At 34.3% G+C, this 10,247-nt stretch overlaps 1 long non-coding RNA gene across 1 annotated transcript; it reads right to left on the bottom strand.

The window, feature by feature from the left end:
* Nucleotides 1-469: 469 nt before the first annotated feature.
* LOC132742160 (uncharacterized) lies at nucleotides 470-2,859 on the bottom strand. Its single transcript, XR_009627395.1, has 3 exons — nucleotides 2,793-2,859; nucleotides 833-1,062; nucleotides 470-782 (listed from the first exon to the last, which is right to left on the bottom strand). It is a non-coding gene; the product is annotated as an uncharacterized LOC132742160 (long non-coding RNA).
* Between the last annotated feature and the right edge of the window lie 7,388 nt (nucleotides 2,860-10,247).

Below are 10,247 nucleotides of genomic sequence, written 5' to 3'. Positions count from 1 at the left end.
TTATTCATTTATTAAAAAAATTCAATAAATGTGCATTATTTTGTACCTGGATTGCAGAGAGAAATTTCCATTAAAAAAAAAACAATTAATTTATTAGATGTATAAACATAATCTTCACAATTATATATGTAATATTATATACATAATATGTTTCTACATAATATGCTACTCTTTGTCAAGGATATACTATTACAGTAAAGAAAAGAAAGATAAATGTAGTTGATATAAAAACAATTTATGAACAAATATTCATATATATTTTTAAATCTATAAAACCATATTTTAAAACTGAGCATATGCAGCAGAGATGACATAAATTCTGCAACATCATAACAAATCCCACTCGTAAACAATATGTTATTCATTCAATTTAGTCACATTTTTGCACGAGATATAAGCAGTCATTATATAGCAAATTATAGCAAATTAAGAAGAGGTATTTCACAAATATCACAAAGAAGTCAAATATATTATCTTGTAATACAAGACTCACAATGTAGTCAAATATCTTAAGAGTAATACTAGACTGACACTATAATTTACCCTTGTTGATCCCAAGATTATCATTGTATAAATTAACCATGTCATTTACTTTAAGTTATTTTAAAACTTGACTAGTTTTATAATTAACCCCTCTTGACTCTTGATTTATCATATAACAAAAACCGTTCTATAATTTACATATCTTGGTCCTCAAATTACCACAAAGCAAGACCGGTTCTAAAGTTTAACCCGTCTTGTTCCCTGAATTATCATAAAACAAGACTGGTTCTATAGTTTACCTATCTTGTTCCCTAAATTATCATAAATCAAGACTGGTTCTATAATTTACCTGTCTAGTACCCTCTTCTTCGCCTTCTAAAGGTTGGCTATGAATAACAGTTCTGCCCCCTGGTGGCTGTTCTGGGAATATGTTCCTGACATCTATTTTTGTTGTGTATTTTTGTTTCTTTCTCAGTGTAGCATTTAGAGTATCTACACGTCTTTTAACCACGGCAGCATGGTTGCTAGGCATGGATTCTGTGAACTTGTTGATCTCATCCTCAGAAAACTCCTTACCGGCTGTATTACACAATAAAGTAAAATAAAATATAACAAGTTTAAAAGAAAGCATTCAGTAAAACTTAACTAAAAGTACATTCTTTTTCAGCATATTCATTTTTTTTTGCGTAAAACGAGTCCTGCAAGCATTGTAGATGTTTATGTGAATATTAGTTATGTATATATTATAGCTGTTTGTCATCCATCTCAAATACTTATTTGCTTTTTTCATAAACTAATGTCAATACATATTGGTTCTCAAGACATATTATATAAACAGGAATTCTGATAAAAAATAATAAAGCTCTTTTTAAAAAAAAATTGAGATCTGATAGTTGATAGAAAGAATGTTTTTATATTTACTATATCCCACCCAAATACACTGTTCATGAGAATAATAACAGTATCATCTTGTAAAGGCCTTTCTAAATAATATAATAAATCTATAATAAGTCATAAATCTAAAATAGGTCAAAAACATTCAGAATAAAGCTATTTCAATATTGCTTTAGAAATGAATTTGTCATGTCAGACAAACCAGGGTTAATTAATATCATAAAGTACCTTAAACTGGGTGGAACCTATTAATTAACTATTTGACTTGTCTGACCAACAATAATATTAACTTTACAATCAGACTTTCATTTTACAGTGCCTCACAACCAACATCTTTATTATATCAATCAAATAGTTATAAGAAACAACTTGCATCATTACTAACTAGAAATTAGTAAATGACATCTTTTGTTATCTTACAATTCCTTATAACTGGACCGTTTAAAAGCAGAGCAGTTCACCATTTAACAGTTCTTTGAGCCTTCGCTGGCGACTTAATTTCTACCCATTTGAGTGCAAACAAAGATCAGCCAGCATGTCCACACCCTCTGATTATTGTTTGCACCGTTCACTTTTTACAAAAAGTATATAATTATTTCTTGAATTTTGTCTAAAAAACATAGTTTGCCCAAACTGAAAGATGGTTCTGTCTGTTCAGATAAAGGGCAAAGGTACACAGATATATTAAGAGGCAACTAAATTATTATGGTTCTATGAGAATGAATATACTACATGTGTATCAAAAGCATTATTCCCTGCGGTCTGGAGACCGCAGGGTATTGGTACGCGTTTAACTTTTGAGGCATGGAGGAGCACGTGACCTGTTTTCGGTACATGGAGGAGCATGTGATCTGTAAACCGTACATGATTGGTTAATTGACCTTTTCGAAAACCTAGCTAAATACCGTTTGCCGATACGTTACGGATTTACCTCTAGGGAATTAGTCCGAACTACACCTAATTAAGAACAAAAAACTATTACGTGATATTTCTAATTTTCTATAATTATTTTACCGTTTAGGTTGCAAAAACTTGAATGATGTGTTTGAAAATTATCAATGTTTCTTTAAAATCTATCTCAAATTTTACAAATACTGAAAATCTACAAAATTAAAATATTCGTAGTGGCATCTGCCATAATAAATAGAGATATTTTCTGCGTAAACTTGTGTGTTTACTTTATTTTTTTTTGCTCGGAATTGTTCATAAAATGGTAGGCCTATTTAATCATTTTCTTAAAAAGAAATAATTGTTTTATCTTCGGCCTTCTCCGGTCTTCAACGGTCACCACTTTCCAAAGACCTTCTTCTATATTGATCGATTATTGTTAACTATATTCCTGATACAAACGTTTATCTTTATATCATTAAAAATGTTCCCCGCAGGAAACCATTTTACTTGTAAATACTACTTACCTTGATACTTGGAAACAATGAATCCATAGCCAGCTTCTTGTAACCATTCTGCTTCCTGCTCTCCTTCTGTAATCATAGTTACAATATAATTAATGTTTCCATAGAAACAGTTTAAACAACAAACTGAAACAATATTATTTTAATTTTTTTACATACTTGAGTTTCATTGTACCACCAAAGTAGCAATTATCTCAAAAGTTTGATTGTACAGCTTTAAAAGTATCTCCATAATAATAATAACAAGATATGTTTGTAAAACATGTATGCCCCCTGTCGGAAGCCAATTAGTCATGTGATCAGGTTATTATGCTTGACTTCTGACCCAGTGAACAAACAATTAATAAGGGTTATCTAGTATCTACTGGTCATGACTAGTCACAAGGTAATAATTATTGTGACACTATAGGTTGTGTGCAGCAATTTAAGTTATTACAAATCTTACCAAATAATATATGCATAAATTTTATGAATCATGTAGGCCTCATTAATGACAACCAAGTTGTTGACCCCTTGACCCCAAAATCAATAGGTCATCTGCTGGCAATGACCAATCATCATACCAAGTATGAAGTTTCTAGGCCTTAGCGTTCTTAAGTTATTGATTGGAAACCGTTTTTACCTACAAGGTCAATGTGACCTTGACCTTTGACCCCTTGACCCCAAAATCAATAGGAGTCATCTGCTGGTCATGACCAATCATCATACAAAGTTTGAAGTTCCTAGGCCTAAGGGTTCTTTAGTTAATTGATCGGAAACTGTTTTTACCTACAGGGTCAATGTGACCTTGACCTTTGACCCCTTGACCCCAAAATCAATAGGGGTCATCTGCTGGTCATGACCAATCACCATACCAAGTTTGAAGTTCCTAGGCCTAAGGGTTCTTTAGTTATTGATCGGTAACCGTTTTTGCTTACAAAGTCAATGTGACCTTGACCTTTGACCCCTTGACCCCAAAATCAGTTGGGGTCATCTACTGATCATGACCAATCACCATACCAACTTTGAAGTTCCTAGGCCTAAGGGTTCTTTAGTTATTGATCGGAAACCGTTTTTGCTTACAGGGTCAATGTGACCTTGACCTTTGACCCCTTGACCCCAAAATCAATAGGGGTCATCTACTGATCATGACCAATCACCATACCAACTTTGAAGTTCCTAGGCCTAAGGGTTCTTTAGTTATTGATCGGAAACCGTTTTTGCTTACAGGGTCAATGTGACCTTGACCTTTGACCCCAAAATCAATAGGGGTCATCTACTGATCATGACCAATCACCATACCAAGTTTGAAGTTCCTAGGCCTAAGGGTTCTTTAGTTATTGATCGGAAACCGTTTTTGCTTACAAGGTCAATGTGACCTTGACCTTTGACCCCTTGACCCCAAAATCAATAGGGGTCATCTACTGATCATGACCAATCACAATACCAAGTTTGAAGTTCCTAGGCCTAAGGGTTCTTTAGTTATTGATCGGAAACCGTGTTTGCTTACAAGGTCAATGTGACCTTGACCTTTGACCCCTTGACCCCAAAATCAATAGGGGTCATCTACTGATCATGACCAATCACCATACCAAGTTTGAAGTTCCTAGGCCTAAGGGTTCTTTAGTTATTGATCGGAAACCGTTTTTGCTTACAAGGTCAATGTGACCTTGACCTTTGACCCCTTGACCCCAAAATCAATAGGGGTCATCTACTGATCATGACCAATCACCATACCAAGTTTGAAGTTCCTAGGCCTAAGGGTTCTTTAGTTATTGATCGGAAACCGTTTTTGCTTACAAGGTCAATGTGACCTTGACCTTTGACCCCTTGACCCCAAAATCAATAGGGGTCATCTACTGATCATGACCAATCACCATACCAAGTTTGAAGTTCCTAGGCCTAAGGGTTCTTCAGTTATCACTCGGAAACCATTTGGTCTACGGACCGACGGACCGACAAGTGCAAAGCAATATACCCCCTCTTCTTCGAAGTGGGGGCATAATAATAATAATAACAATAATAATAATAATGTACTAATTGTTTCCATAGAAACAATGTAAAAACAATGTAAATGTATAACCACAGTAACAATGCAATAAATGTTTCCATAGGAATTGAAGACATAAAATTATCATTATTAAAACCATGAAATTTATACATGTTTCCATGTAAACAAGTTGAGGGATTACATCACCATAGTGGTTAAGGTTGTTGACTCCCAAGCACTTGCCCCTTAACCGCCAGGGTTTCTACTAGAAATTTTTATTTAAGAGTCCCAGGGACTCGTGCTCATAAAATATGAGGGTCCCAGAGAAAAATATGAGGGTCCTAATCATTTATTACTTTAAAGTAAGGTATTACTTATATATATTGTCTAGTTTATATACATTGTTCAACTACATATGCATTTTTATTGACCTTGTTAAATAAAATAAAAAATATAAACCATTTATTATTTATTGTTACTTTTTATTTTTTCATTTCTTTCATTTGGCTGAATGTTTGTGCAACTTGCATAAAGTCAAGATCTTTCACATCTGGTCCGACTAATTTTATCAATTGTTTAACTGCATATACGTCTTGATGACGGACAAATGTATCTACTATTTTGGAAGTTCAAACATCCATTTTCCGAGGCAAATGGATTACATTTTTTGGTTGAGACGCAATGGCTGCATTTCATATCCGTGGTCGTCTCGTTTTGGACGAGCCACGGGTAAGTTAACTTAGCCACTTTTCATTAAAATTGGGGGAGCAGCCGACATGTTTTACGATTTATTTTATAACAAAAAACGCATAGACTGGGACGCTTTTTTAAGGTCGACTAAATTCTAGTGTGCACTGTTTTATTCCGTATTAAACTGTAATTAATTGAAAGAAAGATAACTCTGCTGTATTCAATATTAGAACCCGTCTACCAAATAATGTCATTTCCTTTAAAGAAGCGGAAGGAATTTCCAAATGATATTTACGGAGGAAAATTTAATTTGCGTCCCCATGGACGCACACTTAGAGTATTTGAGGGTCCTAGGTTACTATTTTTGCGTCAAGGACGCAGGAAATGTGCGTCAATAGAAACCGGGCTCTGACCGCTATGGGTTCAAATCCTGCCAGGGACTTTGGATTATTTCATCTTCAAAAACACTGTTGGTTCTACAATCAGTAAAGCTGAAAAGTCGCCATATGACAGCTGTGTTAGTTCCACCAAAAATCCAATGTAAAAAAATCACCAAAGTTAGTAACAGTGTAATTTTCAATTGCGTTCTGACTAGAAACCTCTAAAAACATGTAAAGTTGATTATAATGTCGCCCAACAGAAACAATATTATAAGTATTTTCATAGACAATGTATTCAAATTTGGAACTGCATGTTAAACAGGTCTGACCACCCACAGTATCATATTATAAATGTATCATTGCTGCAATTTTGCAGGTCACTTTTGGTGCATTAAGTATTCCAATGGTGATATTGATACATCAAATGTACCTGTACCTGTAAATGATGCAGTCAATTGAATTAATTTAAATTTGACAGTTAAATTATAAACATCTAGGGTAAAAATAGTTGTGCACCTAAATTTATTCTAAACATTTGAATAACAACAATTTTACAACATTCAGCCCTCAAAATACTGCATTTGGATATAATTTTCCTTTTTTGCCTCATATGTTCAACTTTTATATCTATAGAGCTTTATTCATTTTACGCAATCTGGCTGAATAAAATATTATTCTACTCTCGAACACAAAGTAAACATGTAATCTAGGCAAGATAAACTAATGGGATTTAAAATGCAAATTACAGGTAGCCTGTTTATTTGGTTATCAATCAAAAAGTTTTTCACTTTTCCCCTCTGTGCATACATAAAACGGTGAAATCAGTTTCTCAATGTACAATAGACTTGATATTCTAAATATATGCTGGTGGTTAATGATTTTCAAATAATGAGCATACTTTAATTGATACAAATCATTTGAGCCATGTCACGACAAAACCAACATAATGGGTTTGCGACCAGCATGGATCCATCCAGCCTGCGCATCCGCGCAGTCTGATCAGGATCCATGCTGTTCGCTATCGGTTTCTTGATTTGTCATAGAGTTTGTAAGCGAACAGCATTGATCCTGATCAGACTGCGCGGATGCGCAGGCTGGTCTGGATCCATGCTGGTCGCAAACCCATTATGTTGGTTTTGTCGTGACGCGGCTCATTTATTATACCTCGATTTAAGCTGATTGACATATCTGTATGGGTAGTTGTTTTGGAAAGTCAATTTTAAAGTAAAATTGACCAAACTGCAGAAAAGTCATCATTCTAGATAGAGTATTCCTAAGTAAAGGCAAACAATTAATTAACCTGAACACCTTTATTTTTAATGTATTGAATTTGAAAGATGACCCAAGTTGGCTCCTAAATCTAAAGGACCTTCACCTTTAAGGTTACTTAAAAAAAAAAATTGGAATATTTTATCACTTGGGAAGGTGCCATTTTGAGTTACGAACAAATCCTAGGCTTTTCTTTATCTAAACCTCATATGCATGCACTAAGTATCTAAAAAAAAAAACGTAAATATCAATATTGCATAACAATATTGTGTGTCGTGATCTGAGTATACCTTTAAAGCATATTAAATATGTAAAACATATCAGGGGTGGGGTGCAATAAATATACTTCAAGGTACACTAAATCTTAACATTCTAGATATTTGTTTATATTATATCACCTATAATATTTGTTTATATTATATCACCTATTATTTGGTCTTCTGTCTATATATATACACATGTAGTAAATAAGTTTAACATTCATTAATAAATTGATTTATAAAAAGAACAAGAGCCATGTCAACATGGCCATCCCCCGCCGAATGTGTTTGCTCATTGGAAGAATGTATATGTAGTAGAGCAGAATAATTCCATTTTAAGAGGTCTTTTGGTAATGAAAACTGATGGCTATAGTGATTACAGATTTGAAACCTATGTGAATACTGATGGCTGAAAATAACAAAGGGCAATAACTCAAAAATAATGCAGGGTAGGCTTAATTATATCTTATGGCTGACTAAATTTAAACTTTCATCCTGATATACCTTTATTTATAATGGACATTTCCAGAAAAAGAACCTGGACAAGTCCATTGGTTAAAGGCTATTATAAATCTATGTCTGCTGTCAAATTACTTATGACTGAAATTCTGTACTCACTTTATTCAATCTAATACTAATAAACATTTTTGAAACTTTAAAATTTAAACAAAAATAATTAAAACTTATGTTCTGGGAAAAATATTTGAATAAACAAATGAAAACATTATATCAGATAATTAAACTGACTATATATAGCTACCAATTATTAAATGTTTGGATTAATTGAACTACAAGCATTTAACATTCATAATATTATTAATTAATGTTACCTATACCTTAATTGGTATATTAATATCGAAATTGCACAATAATTATTGATTGAACTCATTATCGGATACACCAGAATAAAAGGTTACGTCTGACAACCTACTTAATGCATTATTTAGTTGGTTTTTCAAGTCACACACAGCTTACAGGTGACATATGGGGACTACCTTGAGCTTTGCTGTTGGAGAAAGACCTCAGTTGCAATATTTAAGTCACAAGCACAACCTGAGCAGATACCACTAACATTCATCAAGCCCACTGGATAGCTTCCTTGCATGAAAGAATTAATATTCCCTGGTGGATTCGAACCCATGGAAGTGGGATTAAAAATCAGCAACCTTTGACCTACTTGGTCAAGAAAGGCCATTCACAACCATGTTAAAATGTTAATTTCTAATTTAGATTAGTGCTCTAGATATTTGGTGTATCTGATTTATGACTGTGCACTGTATAAAGCCACAGAAATTATCTACATATGCACAATATCAATCGCATCTTGTCTGGCCTTTCTTTCAAACTCCGTTTAAGAATCTCAAACGTAAAAGTAAGATAATTCCCAGAATGGATACGTTTTTTGGTCTTATACCTACACAAAGAAACAAATAGTAATTTAATGCTTATATCAATATACCGAGTAAAAGTCAATCTAAGTTAAGTAAATTTATAGAATGTTCGTGAAGTTGGCAGCCTAGCAGCCTGAAGTTGGCAGCCTAGCAGCCTGAAGTTGGCAGCCTAGCAGCCCTGCAGCCTAGCAGCCTAGCAGCCTAAAGAAAACTAAGAATAGTACATACATGAAAACCGTCGGAAATACATTAGTAGCACTTCTTTAGATCATTCCACGCCTTTTTCAATATCGTGATCTTTATTTTTTAAGATGTTGAACTTTATCGTAACATATTTTTTTCATTCTGACGCTTCGAAATTTGAAGTTAGCAGCCTAGCAGCCTGGCAGCCTAGCAGCCTGGCAGCCTAACAGCCTAAAGAAAACTAAGGATAATACAAACATGAAAACCGACGGAAATGAGTCGGTAGCACATACTTAGACTATTCCACGTCTTTTTTCAGTATCGCGAACTTTATTTTTTTAAATATTGAACTTTGCTTTTTTTTTTAATTTCCTCTTCGAAATTTGAGCAGCCTAGCAGCCTAGGCTGCCTGGCAGCCTAAATAAAACTAAGAATAGTACAAACATGAAAACCGTCGGAAATACATTAGCAGCACTTCTTTAGATCATTCCACGCCTTTTTCAATATCGTGATCTTTATTTTTTAAGATGTTGAACTTTATCGTAACATATTTTTTTCATTCTGACGCTTCGAAATTTGAAGTTAGCAGCCTAGCAGCCTGGCAGCCTAGCAGCCTGGCAGCCTAACAGCCTAAAGAAAAGTACGGATAATTCAAACATGAAAACCGACGGAAATGAGTCGGTAGCACATACTTAGACTATTCCACGTCTTTTTTCAGTATCGCCAACTTATCTTTTTTAAATATTGAACTTTGCTTTTTCAGCCTAACAACCTGGCAGCCTAGCAGCCTGGCAGCCTAGCAGCCTGGCAGCCTAGCAGCCTGGCAGCCTAAAGAAAACTACGGATAATACAAACATGAAAACCGACGGAAATGAGTCGGTAGCACATACTTAGACTATTCCACGTCTTTTTTCAGTATCGCCAACTTAATTTTTTTAAATATTGAATTAGCTTTTTTTTTTATTTTACTCTTCGAAATTTGAGCAGCCTAGCAGCCTGGCAGCCTAAATAAAACTAAGAATAGTACAAACATGAAAACCGTCGGAAATACATTAGCAGCACTTCTTTAGATCATTCCACGCCTTTTCAATATCGTGATCTTTATTTTTTAAGATGTTGAACTTTATCGTAACATATTTTTTTCATTCTTTGACGCTTCGAAATTTGAAGTTAGCAGCCTAGCAGCCTGGCAGCCTAGCAGCCTGGCAGCCTAACAGCCTAAAGAAAAACTACGGATAATACAAACATGAAAACCGACGGAAATGAGTCGGTAGCACATACTTAGACTATTCCACGTCTTTTTTTCAAAAATAAAT

This window comes from Ruditapes philippinarum, unplaced genomic scaffold (assembly GCF_026571515.1).
Source record: "Ruditapes philippinarum isolate M1 unplaced genomic scaffold, ASM2657151v2 ctg22788_1_1_1_1, whole genome shotgun sequence".
Classification (NCBI taxonomy): domain Eukaryota; kingdom Metazoa; phylum Mollusca; class Bivalvia; order Venerida; family Veneridae; genus Ruditapes; species Ruditapes philippinarum.
The sequence above is the reverse complement of the archived record's forward strand: the minus strand, read 5'-3'. Positions and strand labels throughout refer to the sequence as shown.